We start from the raw sequence: 18,432 nt of genomic DNA, 5'->3' as shown, positions 1-18,432 counted from the left end.
GGGTACAGAGTTTCAGTCTGTACCTCATGATGGATGCTGATGGTGGCACAGCGATGTGAATGTACTTCGTGCCCCAGAACTGTGGACTTGGAAATGGTTAGATGGCTATAATTTGAAAGAGAAAAAGGACTCTCCTGGTCCAAGATAATGCCCCTCTCAGGTGTTTTACCCTTTCCCACCTTGAAGAGCGCAACATTCTTCTCTCATTCGGATAACAGAGGCAAATACATTCTGTGTGAGACATAGTGTTCATTTTTCTTCATTCGTTCAAGATCCATTGAAATATTTATTGAGCACCTTCTATGGGCTGGGTTCTTTTCTAGGCACTGAGGTTATGGCAATGAGGTGAACAAAAATGGGCAGAAATCCCTACACTTTCATGGACCAGTCTGGAATTGAAGGTTGTATCAGTGAGAGTCCCAGCAGAAAATACAGGACACACTCAAGTTAGGGTCATTTGTGGAGAGGTTAATAAAAGGAACTCTTGGGGTGCCTGGGTGGCTCAGTGGGTTAAAGCCTCTGCCTTCGGCTCAGGTTGTGATCCCAGGGTCATGATCATTGCGCTCTCTACTCAGCAGGGAGCCTGCTTCCCCTCTCTCTCTCTCTGCCCACTTGTGATCTCTGTCAAATAAATAAATAAAATCTTTTAAAAAAGAAGGAAACCAACTATATTTAATAAATGAATGAATGAATGAATGAATAAGAGACTCTTGATAAAGATATGAACAGATATAGGGAAACCACATGGGGAAAGTTCAGAAACAGTAGAGTTGTTACTACCCACAACCTGAATAGTAGAGGGGAGGATGTAGCTACTCTCTAGGGAAAGGAAATGGTAAGAAAAAACTGTCATGAGAGCATCAGTGAAGTTAGTGGAGGGACACAGTCCCCCAAGATTACCCCATGGTCAGTCCAGAGCTACCCTGTAGTTAGGTCAGAGTTATCCCACAGTTACCCAAGGCTACCCCATAGTCAGCCCAAGGCTACCCTACAGTTGGCCCAGGCCCATTTACCCCCACAAGGAGTAAATACCCAACCTCACCCTGTCCCTACTTGGATCCCTTGCTAGTTCCTTAGGGCCCAAACCCAAGCAGATAACAGAATGCAAAAGAGCCTTTTGCTACAGAGTCCAAACACAGCAGGATAGGAAATGGGGAGGGGGACTAGAGGGCCGACAAAAGAAGTTCCATACTGTGAAGAAAACATCAGGTTGGTGACCACCCTGGGCCTCAACTCCAGAAAGCTAACTCAAGGTCAGGAGTTCTCATAGGAAGCAGGCAAAGCCAGTCCAACAAGAATCTGGGAATTTTCCCAGCTTGAAGCCATGCCAGAAAACCAGGTTCAGTTGAGATTTGATGAAGAGACCAACACAACTGTAGTATTGGTCTGAGCAGGCAGGGCTGGATTGTTCCAAGCAACCTGAACCCAAGTTTGGCCTAATGCAAAGCTCAAACCACATCAAGACCAGACTGTTCATTCAGCAAATACTCACTTCTTATCCCCATCCACGAGGAGTGGCGTACTCTTCCCCACCCTTCATGTCATTTGTCACGTGTTTTGCAAGAGAAATTTAGTAGACATGAACAAGCAGAGGCTTACAACGAGCTCTGGAGGGGCACCTCGGTGGCTCAGTGGATTGAACCCCTGACTGGATTTTGGCTCAGGGCATGATCTCAGGGTACTGGGATTGAGCCCTGCACCTGACTCCCCACTCGGTGGGGAGTCTGCTTCTCTCCCTCTCCTGCCTTTCCCCCTTCACACACACACACGTACACTCTCTCTCTCTCTTTGAAATAAATAAATCTTAAAAAAAAAAAGTGCTCTGGAAATCTGCCTTGAGAAGATGTGTCCAGGGTAGCTGTGGCCTTCAGCCTGGGCCCCCAGATGAACACAGGTGGGGCAGATCCAAATCCCAAACTAAATGATTAAAAGCACTGACTTAACAGTCACTTAACAGTGACTGACTCACTGTTCTACTAAAGAAATGAGACTTGGGGGCGCCTGGGTGGCTCAGTGGGTTAAAGCCTCTGCCTTCAGCTCAGGTCGTGATCCCAGGGTCCTGGGATGGAGCCCTGCATAGGGGTCTCTGCTTTGTAGGGAGTCTGCTTCCCTTCCTCTCTCTCTCTCTCTCTCTCTCTCTCTGCCTACTTGTGATCTCTCTCTCTGTGTCAAGTGGATAAATAAAATATTTTTAAAAAAAAAGAAAAAAGAAATAAGACTCAGGAATGGAGTGGTTTATCTAAGATATATATAACTAATTTATTGCAGATCTGGTTCTAGAATCCAGTTGTTTTGATGTGCAGTCCAATAGTTTGAAAACCCTTGTTTTCTCTGGTGGAATAAAAGGGCTCCAGGAAGCCACGCCTATGTTAATATCAGTTCTGCCCCACTGACAACCCAGAGCCCGTGTTCTTCCTGCTACCAATTCTTCCTCCTCTTTCCATCTCATAAATATCCTTACTTTCTCTTTTCATTCCTCTCTCTCCCTTAGCAACCACACTACAGGCCCGCAGCTTAATTTAGCCTCATCTTGGGTTCAGGTGCTCTCAGAATTCAGACCAGTATTACAAGCTGTTTATGTCTCCATCCAGTGATCACAACGGCTCCTCCGGCTGAGTGTGCTCCCCATCAAATGCATCTTCTCCAAACAGCTCTTCTCCAAACTTCTATATTTCTTTAAAACACTTTTTTGTGGCGTGTCTGGGTGGTTCAGTCAGTTAAGTGTCCGACTCTTGATTTTGGCTCAGGTTATGATCTCAGGGTCGTGAGATCGAGCCCCATGTGGGTCCATGGTGCGTATAGAGCCTGCTTCAGATTCTCTCTCCCTCCCTTCCTACCCCCCTCCAGCTCTCCCTCTCAAATATATATATATATGCTTTTTATTTTTTAATAATTATATAGAGATTCATAAGAAGTAACAGAGATAGTACACAGAAGTCCTTTGTACCATTTACTCACTCTCCCCTAGTGGTTACATTGGGCATGGCTATAGCACAGTGTCAAACCGGAAACTGACATCTTATAACCATCACCACACTTCAGATACAAAACTAGTCCAACAACACAAAGATCTGCCCCATGCTACCCCTTTATAATCACACCCACCTTCCTCCCTTCCCCATCCCTAAACCTGCCAACCATTGGATTATTCCCCATTTCTATATTGTTGAGAATATTATTCAAATGGAATTCTATAGTATATGATCTTCAGAGACTGGCTTGTTATGGTTTGGCATATGAAGTCACTAGAACAATGCTAATAACAATGGTGTGCAGGTTCTTTTGTGGATATGTTTTCCTCTCTCTGAGATAAACGTCCAGGAGTGAGGCTGTGGGGATGTATGTTAAGTGTATGTTCAATTTTTAAAAAATTTTTTCTTTCCATTTTATTGAGATAGAGTTGTCCTCCAGCACTCTGTAAGTGTAAGGTATGCGGCATAATGATTACCACAATAACTTGGGTTAGCATTCTTCATCTCATGTAGTTACAAAAAGTTTTTATCCTTGTGATGAGAACCTTTAGGATTTATTCTCTTAGCAACTCTCAAGTATACCACACAGTAGTGTTAACTGTAGTAATCATTTTGTACATTACATCCCTAGTAGTTATTTATCTTATAACTGGACATTTGTACCTTTTGGCCACCTCATCCAATTCTCTCACTCCTCAAACCCTCACCCCTGATAATCACAAGTCTGACCTCTTTTCTTTTAAAGGTTTATTTATTTATCTTCAGAGAGAGAGAGAGAAGGAGGAAGCGAGCACAGTGGGAGGAGCAGAGAGAGAAGGAGAGAGAATTTCAAGCAGACTCCATACTGACCACAGAGCTCAATGCAGGGCTCAATTCCATGACCCCAGGATCATGACCTGATGGAAACTAAGGGTTGGATGCCCAACTGACTGTGGCACCTGGGTGCCCCCAATCTCTTTTCTGAGCATAAATAAATACACACACACACACACACACACACACACACACACACACATTCACTTAAAAGGATATATTTATGGTAGATAAGCACATTAAAAAACCATATATGTTATATATAGGTCAGATCATAGAGTATCAAACAGTATTTTTGTCTTTCTTTGTCTGGCTTATTTCACTTAAATTGTTAAAGAGACCACAAAACTCTTTTCCAGAATGGCTGTAACATTGCACATTCTCATCAGCAGCACGTTCTCTACCTCTTGCAATAATTTGATACTCTGAATATATTTTATGTATCTGTTTTGATAAGTGTGTGGTAATATCTCATCAGGGTCTTCATTTGCATTTCCCTGATGGTTTGTGATGCTGAATATTTTTTCAGTGCATATCTATCATAAATATAACCTCTTCAGTGAAATGTCTCTTCATGTACTTCTTTTCTAGCAAGATTGTTTTATACTGTTGACTTCTGAGAGATTTTTGTATAGAGTCCTTTGTCAAACGTGTGGTTGCAAATATTCTTTTCCTGTCTGTAGCTTGTCTTTTCGATTTTTCAACAAGGTCCTTTGCAAAGCAAACATTTCAAATTTTGACATAGTCCAATTTATTGATTTTTGTCTTTTGTGAATTGCACTTTTGGTGTCATGTCTAGGAACGCTTCACTGGCTCTTCTAGGTTTTCCTCTAAAAGTTTTGTATAATTTGATGTTTTACATTGAAATCTATGATCCATATTGAGATAAATTTTGTGCAATGTGTGAGTGTTAAGCCAAGATTCTTTTTTAAAAATATTCAGTTGCCCTAGACCATTTGTTGAAAAGACTGTCCTTCGTTGCACTGCTTTTATTTTTTTTATTTTTTTTTTTAAAGATTTTATTTATTTATTTGACAGAGAGAGATCACAAGTAGACGGAGAGGAAGGCAGAGAGAGAGAGAGAGAGAGGGAAGCAGCTTCTTGCTGAGCAGAGAGCCCGACGTGGGACTCGATCCCAGGACCCTGAGATCATGACCTGAGCCGAAGGCAGCGGCTTAACCCACTGAGCCACCCAGGCGCCCCCGTTGCACTGCTTTTAAATCTTTGTCAAAAATTAGTGCTATATGGTATGCCTAAGTGGCTCAGTTGGTTAAGGTCTGATGCTTGATTTTGGCTCAGATCATGATCTTGGGGTTGTGAGATTGAGCCCCATGTTGGGCTCCATACTCAGTGCAGTGTCTGCTTGAGATTTTCTCTCTCCCTCTTCCTCTGTCCCTACCTGCCATGTGCGCACACTCTCTCTCTCTAAAACAAACAAACAAATAAATCTTTAAAAAAAAAAATCAGTGCTGTACTGGTATAGGTCTCTTTCCAGGCCTTCTACTCTATACCACTGATCTATGTGTCCATCCTTCTGTGAATACCACACAGACTTAATAAATAGTCACACCTACATACAATCTTCAAATTGGGTAAACTAATTCTGCCCATTTTACTGTTTTTTTTTTCTCCAAAATTGTTTTAGTTATTGTAGTTCCTTTGCCTTTCTGTATAAATTTTAGAATAACTCTGTCTATACCCACAGAAAATCTTCCTGGGATTTTGACAGAAGTATTAAACATGCATATTGACTTGGAAAAAATAGTCATTGTTACTAAGTTGAATCTTCTAATCCATGAACACAACGTGTTTATTTATTTAGATTTTCTTTCATTTCTTTCATGGGCTTTGCAGTTTTCAGCATATAAGGCTGGTATATGGTTGGGTTTTTTTTTTAAGATTGATGCCTAAGTATTTTATTTTTTTGAGTGACTATAAATAATCTTGTATTTTTTATTTTAATTTCCAAGTGTTCTTCACTACTTCATAGAAATATAAACGACTTTTGGGTTGTTAATTTTATATCCTGTGATGTCACTTATTAGTTCCAGAAATGGTTTTGGAGAATTTGGGGGATATATCCCCCTATATTCTATATACATACATATGTATGTATGTATGTGTGTGTGTGTGTGTGTGTGTGTGTGTATATATATATGTATATATATAGCAAATGATGTCATCTGCAAATAAGCGCAATTGCATTTCTTCTTTTATGATCTGTATGCTTTATATTTCCCTTTCTTATTATATTGGCTAGAACTCTCACTACTTTGTTGAATAGGGGTGGTAAAAGTAGACATCCTTGCTCCCAATCTTAGGGCATAGGCACTCAGTCTTTTACCATTAAGTGGGATGTTAGTTACAGAGTTTTGGTAGATGTCTTGTCAGGTTGAGGAAGTTCCCTTCTAAGGCTTGTTTTCTTGGAATTTTCATTGTGAATGGGTATTGGACTTTGTCAGACATCTTTTCTGCATTAATTGATACCATTATGTGATTTTGCTTCTTTAGCCTATTAATATTATAGATTACATTGATTGGTTTTCATTATATTTAACTAGCTTTGCATATCTGTAATAAATCCCACTTAGTCATGATGTATAATTCTTTTTATATATAGATGAATTCTATTTGCTAATACTTCATAAAGGAATTCTGTACCTGTATTCATAGTGTTTGGGTTTCCTTTTTTGTACTACTGTTTTCTGGTTTTGATATCAGGGTAATAATTAACTCATAAAAAAGAACTGGGAAGTGTTCCCTTCTCATCTATTTTCTGGAAGACATTGCCTCTTAGCCTTTCTTTCTTTCTTTCATTCTTTCTTTCTTCTATTTTCTCCATTATTTAGATTGGGGAATATCTGTTTCCTTATTTTCAAGTTCACTGATTTTCTCTTTTCTTTCCTCCATTTTGATGTTAAATGCATCCACTGAGATCTGTCTTTTATTTCTAGTGCTTTTAGGTTCTAAAATTTTCATTTCATTTTTTATATCTTCTATTTCTTCATTGAGATTTTCTTCTTTTTCATTCATGTCAAATGTGTTCAGAATTGATCATCCATTTTTATGATGACTGGTTTAAAATCCTTGTCAGGTAATTCTAAGATACATCTCATCTTAATGTAGACATCTATTGTTTGATTTCCTTCACTCAAGTCGAGATTTCTTTTTTTATTATTCTTTGTATTATGAATGATTTTTGATTGAAGATTAGACATTTTGTGCCTGACATCATGAGACTCCGAGAAAGAAGAGGCAGATGAAATTCAGGGAACTCAGCACCATGCCATTCTTCAAGCTCTGAGATCCCTAGTGGATCTACCTCTTTCTTCCATTTTTCAGTCTTCTTGTCTTCATTTTGTATGTAATGTCTGGCGAATTTTAGCTCTATTTAGCAGGAAAGGACAATTACTTATTCTCTATCTTTCTAGAAGAAGAAACCCATATTTCTTTTAACTAAGCCATCTTTCTCCTCGTTTTAGGAGTCATATCTGGCTCCTTCATTTCCCTCTATTTCCGATACTGGAACATTGGTTCCACCCCTCATTACTCCATGAGTTAAAAGTATAGTCCTTTCCACATTCTGTGCCTTTGTCCTGTTCAGAAACTGTTTATTATCTCTTGCTTGAATTATTTAAATGGTTTCCTAATTAGTCTCTAAACTGACAGTCTCTCCCTTTCTTCCAGTCTCTACTATTCTGTAGATTGTGGCCAGGTTTATTTCCTTAGGCGTAAATCACTGTGCTTTCTTTCTCTTTCTCCATGACCTTAGATAGCTCATCAGTGGCTATTCAGGAAAACTCAATCCTTAGCTTGGGGTTCAAAGCCATCTATGTTATGGCTCCTCTTTCTGTTTATAGCCTTATCCTCCTCTACTCTTGCACACAGTCTGATGCTGCAACACAAGGGCATCACTTTCAGATCCCAGGCACACATTGTGCAGTTTGACACTGGGCCTTCAATCATATATTCCCTCTGCTTGGAATCCCCCAACCCACCCACTCAGGTCAGATCCCACTGCCTCAAGGAAACCTTTCTTGATCACCCAATCAGAACCAATACCTCCCTCCATCAACGGCTATGGCCTTTTGCTCACAGCTCTCTTTAAACATATTTTAATCCAGGTTGCCTGGGTGGCTCGGTTGGTTAAGCATTCAACTCTTGGTTTTGGCTCAGGTCCTGATCTAAGGGTCATAAGATTGAGCCCCACATCAGGGTCCACACTGGTCATGGAGCCTACTTAAGAGTCTCTCTCTCTTTCCCTCTGCCCCTCCCCCTGCGTTCTCTCTCTCTCTCTCTCTCAAAAACAAAACAAAACAAAACAGAACCCAAACAAAAACAAAGCAAAACCTATTTTCAATCCATCTCATAGCTACAAGACAGAATTTACGGTTTATGCAGGGTCTCTCCTTTGGTACAAAACCAGGCCTTCTTGGCTTAGTGGTCCAGGGAAGAGAGCAAGCCCGTCAGTGGAGGGCAAGACTGGAGCTGCCTTCATCAGGAAGCAGGAGGTATGTCAGTGAAACATTTGCTTAGTTCTGGGAAAACGTGCTGATTTCAGGAGATTTTGTTCTATCCTGGGTTTCTCTGGAGGTCCAGAGAAGGAAACTTTAGAGATATGTCAGCCATGCTTATCATGAAATCAGTTTTGGAGACATTCTAGAACAAAGCTCCTCTGCCCTTCCTTAAGTCTACCTATCACATCTATAATCTGGACAGTTCATCCTTTGGGGTGCTGGTGGTTTCTCTGTACAGGGGGTGGTGGCAGCAAAGGGAGCAAGGGAAAGTAAAAACTGCTTAAGTCTTGGCTCTGCCCCTTACTGGCCATGTAAATTCTGGATGTATTATTTAGCTTTGTACCTCACATTCTTCATCTGCAAAATGGGGATAATTATAGAACCTACAGAGAATCACATAAAAATGCTTAGTACTGTATTTAGCACTCCAAAATGTTAGCGATGACCATTTTCAATATTTTCCACCCAAGTATCTTGAAGAGTAGGATATTCATGAGGCCTGGGACTATACCCCAAAGTAGCCTCTACTTGTTTGAAATTTCTTTTGGGCATAAATAAATATTTCTGCAAGTTTTGCACTCCCCTCCACTCATAGAGTTTGTTTGTTGAGTTTGTTTTAATATCTGGCTATTTCTCCTATAAAAATATTTAAGAGAAATGTAGATTCTAGAAAGAAAGATAATTCTATGTTAGAACCTTGGTGCAGGGCAGAGCCTCTCAGTGACACACTCCTAAAAGTCAAGGTGAACATTCCCAGCAGGCTGACACAGAACACTGAAGCCCATACCAACACCACAAAGTATTCCTCACTGATGAGTTCTCTATGGGACTGACACAGCCCCTATACTCTCCTTGACTGACCCTCCCTAAACTGAGATTCACAACCTCAATCCCTCTTTCCTCATCTGGGAGGGCTGGTCCCTTGTTGGATGTGTGGACTGTAAGCAATGTGGCATGGAGATAAAAATCTTGGCTTCTATTTCCTGGGCTATGATCATCAATAAAATAGGGCAGAAGAGAGCTATAATCTAATGCACTGTATTACTGTAATTAGAGCTTCATGCATAGAGCTCTCTCCCGCCCTCCCTCCAAAATAATGAAACAGTTTAAAATAAGTAGTAGTGACTTTATTCTCCATCATGTGGTGTTCAGTGATTGGGTAATTATGGTAACAGCATACAGTTAGTGGATGTTGTGTTCAGAATGTGAGAAAAAGGATTTGGGGAAAAACACACACACACAAGGGAGAGAACCAGAGAACCGTAGCACTGTGGAGCTAGGAGGCATCCTGGCAATTGTGTACCTTGTACCCCCACTCACAAAAGAAGAAACAAGAGACTCAGAGACTGCAAATGTGAGGCATTTAGGCAGAGGTGGAGTTAGAATGAAAACCCAGGTTCCTCTCTCTTGTTCAATATTCGTTTCAAACCACATGTTGTCTCTGGGAAAGCACACAAGGCAGAATATTCTAGAAAGCTTTCCGCATGGCAAGTAGACTTTGCCCCCCACACCTGCTGAGGTAGAGGACAACACTTCTGTGACTTAAGCGGTTGTCTGTCCTTTCATTGTCTGTGGACTCTGAAAAGTCACGGCCACCGAATTTCAACAGCAACTAGCTCTGAACGTTTGAAACCTTTTTCTGTTTGTTTGTTTTCTCCATTTTGTTCCTTTGATGTAGCAGAGAGGAAAAATTAGCAAGTGCACAAATTAAGATTTTGTTTAACTTGCTCTTGATGAGGCTAATTGTTTATTTTCAGTTAGATTTTATTTCTGTTATTACATTGGGAACATCAGATAAATTGTCAAATTTCTCATAAGAATGTTTACGTTTCTCAGTCCTGCACTACATGTAAGAAATTCAGGAAATGTTAATGCTTTTTGTAATTTTTTTTTTTTTTTTTTTTGGATTTCCCAAAAAAACAGCTAAGGGTCCTCTTGGAACAAAAAGGAAATGGGCTTTGGCCTGCAGATGTGTAACAGGTCCAGAATGACACAAACTTGCGCCATTTCCCCCCCTGATGTGTTGAACAGAAACATAATCATAGCCAAATCCCTCACATGCCCCTCTCTCTCCTCTTCTCCTCCTTCCTGTAGAAATGGAGAGACGGATGTAGCCAGAGGGAAGGGCATGAGCTCATCCCTGCCTCAAATCGTCACTGACTCTGTCATTTGCTACTCAACCCCTGAAAGGCTGCACTTAGGGCCTGGGGGAAGGGACCTCCTCCTTCCTACCCTGTCCAGGAACCACCCAGCAACACACAGGCCCTGCCATGGCTAAGCCCAACCTGAACGAGGTGGACATGGGAACTTCTACTCTGCCTATGATGAGAATATGTGCCACCCCGAAAAGAACAGAGCCAGTCACTGGTGGTTGCTGAGCAGGAAGCAGCAATGCAGTTGGGAGACCTTCTCTACAGAAGAAGATTCATGCTGCTGCATCCACAGGTACAGATGCCACTAAGAAGCAAATTTATCATCCAAGATAATGTTCTCTATGTTCTTTCTTGCTCCAACTCCAACTCTCTCTGAACCCTGAAATGGAGCTGGGGCTCATAGGTCTTTATGAACAGAGTCATTCAGATGTCAAGGTGAGATTAGGAAGATGTCAAGATGGCTGTTGAGACCAAGAATGGGTTTCTTGTCTGTAAAATGGGTTGAAGAATGGCACCTCCCTCATATGGTGTCATAAGGACTAAGTGAAATGACATTGCAGAAATGTTTAGCATGGTGCCTGATGCACAGGAAGTCTTTGAGTTAAGGGTTAGGGGTCCCTCTAACATCCTTACTAGTATCTGTTATAACCTCCACCTTACAAATCAGGAGACTGAGGCACAGTCAGGAAAATGACTCACTCAATTAACCAGCATGGTAAGTGGCCTAGTGAGGCCTCAGAGGCAGATCTGTATGACACCAAAAGCTTTCCAGTCAAGAACACAATGACTTCCAGAGCTCGTGTTGCCTGTTGGCAAGTTCTGTTCCTTTGAAAGTTCCTTTCACAGACCTGTTTGTCCCGATTTGAGACCAACACAGAAAATGTTGAGACCTGGTTTGACAAGCAAATGCAAAGCCTTCTACCTCAGAAAATACATAACGATTTGTCATTGTGCACACAGACATCCAAGCATCATGTTCCATGAAGACTTTGATGACATCAACAAAGAAGCCCTCCCCAGAGTCCCCAGGGAGGCTAAGTGCTTCTGAAGTAGAGTAGGGTGTCTGAGGCCAATAATTAACATGAATGTCCAAAGACTGTTCTCAACAGCATTTCTATGATCTCAAAAATTCTCTGTCGTTATTACATAATTCCTAACTCAGTTTCTTTCTTTTCTTTTTTTCTTTTTTTGATAAAATGTCAAGTAGATTTAGCAAAAAATTGGGGGAAAACCCTTTCTTCTAGCTACAGCTTCTCACATGCTGTAGGTATTTCACAAACGTACAATGTATGAATAAATTGATGATGAAAGAATGAATCTATTTTGTTCTTGTGAATTGGCTCAAAGAGCCAGTTTTACAGAGGTTAGCTAAAAACTACCTCCCTGAGAGGTCACAAGTATCCAGTAATGCTTTGCCAAAAAGCTCATAGTCTACATTTTAGATGCCTCTGATGCAAGGATGTCCCCCCACAAATGTGGCCAGAGACTCAGGGGTGTGTAAGAGCAGCCAGGCACTCTCACTTGCTTTGTAAGCATCCAACCTGAGCTTGAGTAGAAGGCACCCATGCTCCCTCCAGGACCCACAGCTTGGGCAAGGAATCCACCTTCCTTTGGTGTTATAGCCATTCGGTGCCATTGGCTGGGGCTGGCCAGTTCTGATCCCATGTCCACCCACCAAGGATTCTTCAAAAGAATCAACATACTAACAAGATCAACAGGCCGGCCCCTCTGCCACATGGCACATGCTTTGCCAGGAGCTCCATTACCGAGAAGTTCTCAAGTGGAAAGAACTACTCTCGTTGGAACATCTAAATCAGAGTCTTGGCTCTGTGGTCTCAACAGGGAATGTTTCTTCTCCCTCCTTAACTGTAAAAGTGGCAGTGGGGATCCCACTAAACGGAACCCAGGTGCACAGAAGTTTGTGAGAGCACTTTGTAAACAATGAAGAGTTAAGCTGGCCCGTCTCCAAAGACCATTACTACCAACACAGGGGCAGAAAGAAAGTTCATTGGTGCACAACCGGCTGGCCCATGGCTTGGAAAGAAAAATATATACTCTGTCCTCCGCAGCTAGTAACTTCAGATGTTCTTATGCACCCCACTCTCGGATATATTAAGCTGGAGTTGCCCCAAAGTTCCTCATTTTTGTGCCTGTCACCCTCACACCTGTGTTGCCATAGACAGCCGAATCTTGCCTGTTATAATTTACCTACTATTTCTTTTCACATCAAATTGAAGTTAACTTTCTTGCTGTACATTTTCATCTCGTTTTCATCAATAAACCACAGGTCTGACATGCTGGTAACACGTACTTCTTGCTGCATTCCATATATGGGGAGACACTGTAGTTAGAAAAGATCATTCCACTGCTCAATCCAAGACGGGAGGAAAGGGAGCTGGCCGAAACCTCCTATGAGTTGGCACAAGGAATGACTTGGATGTTCCCTAAGCTGAGCAAAAAAGCAGTCCTAACAAACTGAAAAGCAACTTTGAACTCTAATTCATTATCTATCCATATACAATAAGGATTATTTATGTTCCTATCACACTTTATAGTTTTAACAACACACTCATGATCATTTTACATGGGGTCCTGACCCCAAATGTGGCAGAAGGTGGGGTGGCTGATACCATCCTTTCACATGAGGGACTCAGGAGTGTTGGAGGATTTGTATGAGATCATGTTAGAAATAAGGAACAGCACCAGTAATGCCTCTGTCTTCAGCACATTTCACTGAACCCTCCTCAGGGGGAACAATATTTTCGATAGGACTGCTTTGCCCTCTTTAGGCAGGACAACTCTCCCTGCCAGTTTTTTTTTTTTTATCCTTCTGCTCTTCTACCTACACATCCATTTATCTGTCTAGCCATCTTCCCATTTATCCAGCCAGCCAGCTACCAACCTACCCACTTCCCCATCCATCCATCCATCCATCCAGTTTTGGGGGACCCTCTTTGAGCTTGTCACTCACTATACAGAGCACTGGAACTACCTGCCAGTCTTTATTCTTATAAAATGAAGAATGTTCATGGTGAACTGGGATGGCAATAAGAGTAATATCCACATCAATTTCTTGTGATTTGAAACTCTACAGCAGATTTTCCCTGATCGTAGCAAAACATAGTAATACGCTCTACTTCTTCCTGTCAAATGAAAGAAAATACTTGGGAGTGGGACAACAAAAGAAGCAGGAGAAGATCTGGTTAGTAAGAGTCCTCTCCTCCATAAGTACATTGGAAATACAATACTTATGGTTACATTGTTGGATCACTTTAGATGAAAAGGGCACACTTCCAATTACTTCACACGAGTATGAAGTCCAAATAATTAGAATATATCCCTGATAGTGTCTTGGAACTTTCTGGAAGAACAAACTTAAGCAGCTAGGTGTTTTCTTGGCAGCTGTTCAGAGTCAAGACTCACTTATCTTCATGACTGCCCTCTGTTTTGGAATTTAAATTCCTTCATTTCAGAGCTGAGGACAGCAAACCAATGATCAATGATGCAGGTGGCCTAACATATTGAGAGCCCGTAAAGGGATGTGTCTCAAAGCAGATAAAAATAGAACTCCAAAAATCATGTAGAACAGAGTGAGACAAAACAGGAGTCTATTATCAACCAGTATATAAAAGAAAAAATTCAAACATGCAAAAGAAAGAAAGAAAACATGGGAGATTTTCAAAGAAAAAATAAAACAAAACTTGAGCACTCCTGTAAGAATTTTTTGAATTTATCCCAAATAGCTGTAACTTCAACCCACTTGTTTTCATCACGCTTTCCAGTCACTGATGACTTACTTATCAATGAATGAAGTAGAGCAATGGTTCTCAAACCTCAGTGTACATCAGAATCACCTGGAAGGCTGGTTAAAACACAGCTGGGTTTCAGATTCAGTAGGTCTGGGGCAGAACTCAAGAATGTGCCTTTCTAAATTCCTGGGTTATGCTGCTGCTATGGTTGGTCTGGGGACCCCACTTTGAGAAGCAAAATGGACCATCTCTAGTCCTCGTCTTTTCAGCTGGCTGTGACCCTGGGGACCACTCCCCAGTGAATACCACTCTGAATGCCACATTTCTCTTGCTTTCCCAGCCATCTTGCCTCTCCTCCATCTTACAAACCTAGAGTTCCTCAGGATGCTATGATAGGCTTCTCTGTCCTTTCACTGAAATCTTCCTGAGCAACCTCGTTCCCTCTGAACCCTTTCGTCAACCATGGGCATCTGGCAGCCCCCAGGCTGCTGCTCCAGCCTGACACCATGTGAGCTCCCCTCGGGCACAGCATGTTGTCTTGCTCAGTGTCCAGAACATCAGAACATGCCTGGAATATAGACTGTGCCCCATAAACAGCTATTACAACTTCCTCGTAGATATTTCCACCTGAATGTCCCACTGGCTAGCCTGCAACTGACATTAAATATATTTGGGAAGAAATACATCAAAGAAGGGTATTATACAAACTAGATTCCTTCCCCGTATTTCCAGTCATATCACCATCCACCCATTCTGTACGATCTAAGAAATCGATGGGTCATCCTCGAAGTCCTGCACGTCAAACACCAAGCTGTGCTGACTTCACTTCTAAATCTCTTTCAGGACCTTCCATCCCTCCCACCCCATTCCCATTGCCACCGCCTCATCAAAGCCACCCCAGCCTCACATCCAGTCCCTCCTCTGATCTCTGCACCAGGCAGTCGGCTGAGAGATGGGATCTCATTCCGTGCTCTGTGACGAAAGCCAGCCCTGTCCTCCCTGATGTGTTTTTGTTCCTCAGACACTCCATGTGCTCTCATTTCTGAGCTGTGGCTCGTGAGCTTCCTTCCACCTAGAATACTCTTTCCTTTTCTTCCCCCTACATGTCCTTCTACTCATTTTTTAGTTCCCAATGCAAACATTCGGATCCTCCAAAAAGCCTTCCCTTCCTCTCTCATAAAAATAGAACAAAATCCCCAAATTGGGATATGGCTTGCCTTGAGTTCCTATGACCTCTCTACCTACAGAGACTGTATTACCCCTGCTGTTTAAATACTGGCCTTGTTTGCTCTCCGGGGGGAAGGCTCATGTCTGTGTCGTGCTGGGTCCAGGGCCTGGACCTGATCATATTTGCTGAGGGAATAAGCCAACCAGATTTAACAGGGGGAGACATAAAAGAAATTATTTTTCTATGTTGAGAGCCATCAGAGAAGCAGTATGTCTGGAATGGGCACAGGGGACCACTCGAGGATGACGGGAATATTTTGTACTTTGTTCTGGGTGGAGGTAATATGAGGGTATACATACATAAAAATGCAAGCTATACACTGAAGAGTGATGCATTTTACACATGTAAAGTGTACTTCAATAAAAGAAGTAAATTATTTTTAAATTGTGGTATAACTCATATGGAGATATAAAAATTCATATACGTTAAAACAATTCATGTGGGATGTGACCCTGGAATTCAGTTACAACCCAAGGCACAGAAGTACTGAAAGATGCTAATTATTTCCCAAAGATCCAGAACAAAAACATGGTGAGGGTTTTTTTTGTTTGTTTTGGGGGTTTTTCTGAGAAGAGGAGAGAATGGAGGGGGAAAGGGAGATAGAGAATCCCAAGCAGCCTCCAAGCCCAGGGCAGAGCCCTAAGAGGGCTTGGTCCTATAAGCCCCATATCATGACCTGGGCTGAAATCAAGACCTGGTCGCTTAACCCACTGAGCCACCGAGGCACCCCTTCCTTAAGTGGGTTCTAAAAATGTAATTGCTTTAGATTAACTACACCTTACTTAAAATTGGAGACCTGAAATTTTTTTAGGGAAAGAGATGATTTCAAAGTCATTCTCCCCAGAATCACAGATACCCTTTAAAAAAAAAAAAAACATTTCACAGGTGCACCTGGGTGGTGCAGTCGGTTGAGCACGCAGATCTTGGTTTCCGCTCAGGTCGTGCTCAGGGTCATGATCTAAGGGTCATGAGATTGCGCCCCATATCAAGCCCCACATCAAGCCCTGGATTGGGCTCTGTGCTCAGCACAGAGTCTGCTTAGGACTCTCTCTCTCCCTCTGCCCCTCCCACCTCGCTCGCTCGCTCTCTCTCAAATAAATTAAAAAAAAAAATTTTTTTTAAAGCCCATTTCACAAATTAGAGAGACCGTAGTCTAACAGGAAACATGGAAAAGTTTGAGATTCATTTTCTAGCTAATAGGCAAAATGCAGAGCGTTTAGGACCTTGTGTTCTGCAATTTACTTTTCATAAGAAGATCCCTGTGCTTTGTCATGCCGGGCTTCCTAACAGCCCCTCTGACTCTGTTGTTTGTCCTGACTGCTCAGCAGTCCTTTGGATCAGGTAAATGCCAGTTTTGAAACACAGCAATTAAAGCATTCTTCAGGTAGGGTGAAAAGCACCCAGGGGAAGCACCAATCCAAAAATAATGACATCTACAGCCACTAACCACTAAAAGGGCGCTTTCTACACTTTAGGCAAAAGTCATTGCCTTCAGCCTTTTTGGGTGATTTTTCTACAAACGTACATGTTTGCTTCCGTTCTTCGTATTATTTTAGTCAAAGTTTCATTTTCCTTATGCCTCTCTTTGCTAATGGTATGCTTACATTCAAAATTTAAAGGAGAGAAGGATTTAAAACTCCTGATTATTTAATTTAGTGAAGATATGACTTTAGCATCACGATCCTCATTATTCCCAACTGAGAGGGGAAACAATTTTAATATACAAAACCCTTTCCAACACCAGAGTTGAAAAACTGAAAGCTTGCCAGTCATCCCAGTCTGACTGTGAGGAAGGGCGCACCACCGTGGTCCTTTTCCTGGTGGGAAAGCCGAGGTAGCTACCTGGCAAAGGAAAGGGGACCCAATGTCCCGGGAGCAGGGGTACTTATTCCTAATTTGGAGCACTCTGTCGCGGTTTCAAAGTATCACTCAGGAAAAGGAAATAATCCGATAAAGTTGACGTTACCCGGGGAAATGAGAGGGGAGGGGAGGTCGGGGGCCGCTGGGATGCGCGACGGGCAGAGATGGTGATGGTGGTGATGGTGACGGTGGAGGCGATGGTGGCGGTAATGGTGATGATAATGATGGTGACGCTCGCCGGCTCCTCTCCAGTTTCTCCATCACTGCCTGTCCTCTCTGCCTCCTCCGTCCCCGCGTGGCCTCTGCCCGGAGAAACACAGCCGCCAGGATTTGCACCCAAGCCGCACGTCCTCGGGCGCAAGGCTGCGGCGCCCGCCACCCCGGCATCCCGGTACCCCGCCACCCCGCCGCGCCCCCCGCGGCCACAGCTCCTCGCAGGGCGCGCACCGGCCCGGCTCCCCGCCCGCGCGCCCGGCCCGCCCTGCTGACCCCGCGCCCCACGGCCCGCTCCCCGCCGAGCCCCCGCGACCCGGGCCGCGGTCACTTACGCCAGCGCTGAGCCCCGCCGCCCCGCGGCCCCGAGACAAAGGCTGCGCGGCCGCTGAGCCGCCGGCTGCTCCTCCGGCCGCCGCTGCCGGGGACCCGGAGGAGGCGAGGGGGAGGGGACAGAGGAGAGGGGACGACGGGGAGGGGCTACCCGGCTGCAGCGGCCCAGACCCAGCTCCTGCTCCCCACGGCCCGACGCCCTTCCGGACGCCGTCCTCCCCCAGTCCTCGGTCCCGAAAACCTCCCCCAAGGGACCGGGGTACCGCCCCTCGGGGGGCGGGGTGGGAGGAAGAGGAAGAGAGACGCGCGCGCGCCTGTGTGTGCGTGTGTGCGTGTGTGCGTGTGTGTGTGTGTGTGTGTGTGTGTGTGTGTGTGTGTGTGTGTGTGTGTTCCCTCCTCCCAATCATGATCCTCTCCATCCACCCCCGCAGCCCCGAGCCATCTCAGGAAAATGCCAGCCTCTGCCGCACCTTACAACCCTAGAGATGCTCCCACGGACCTCCTTGCAGTCCACGCACATCTCCTCCTGACGTCCAACCATTTTATGAAGAGCAAAACTGAGACCTGGAAGGTGAAGTGCCCAAGGATGCAAGG

The 18,432-nt window shown here is 43.4% G+C and overlaps 1 protein-coding gene across 2 annotated transcripts in view; it reads right to left on the bottom strand.

Annotated features, from left to right (window-relative positions):
* The window catches only part of GPR45 (G protein-coupled receptor 45), an 82,138-nt gene extending 64,070 nt beyond the window's left edge, over nucleotides 1-18,068 (bottom strand). The window contains exons 1-2 of one of the 2 annotated variants that reach the window (XR_007130392.1): nucleotides 17,841-18,068; nucleotides 16,524-17,594 (exon numbers count right to left, since the gene is read on the bottom strand). The gene's annotated coding sequence lies outside the window, so the exon portion shown is untranslated. Of the gene's footprint in view, nucleotides 1-16,523; nucleotides 17,595-17,840 lie in introns of those variants that run through there. The other variant, XM_047747054.1, reaches the window with a different exon arrangement.
* Nucleotides 18,069-18,432: the final 364 nt, after the last annotated feature.

Source organism: Lutra lutra, chromosome 9 (assembly GCF_902655055.1).
Source record: "Lutra lutra chromosome 9, mLutLut1.2, whole genome shotgun sequence".
NCBI lineage: Eukaryota > Metazoa > Chordata > Mammalia > Carnivora > Mustelidae > Lutra > Lutra lutra.
This window is presented reverse-complemented; position numbering and strand designations above follow the sequence as displayed.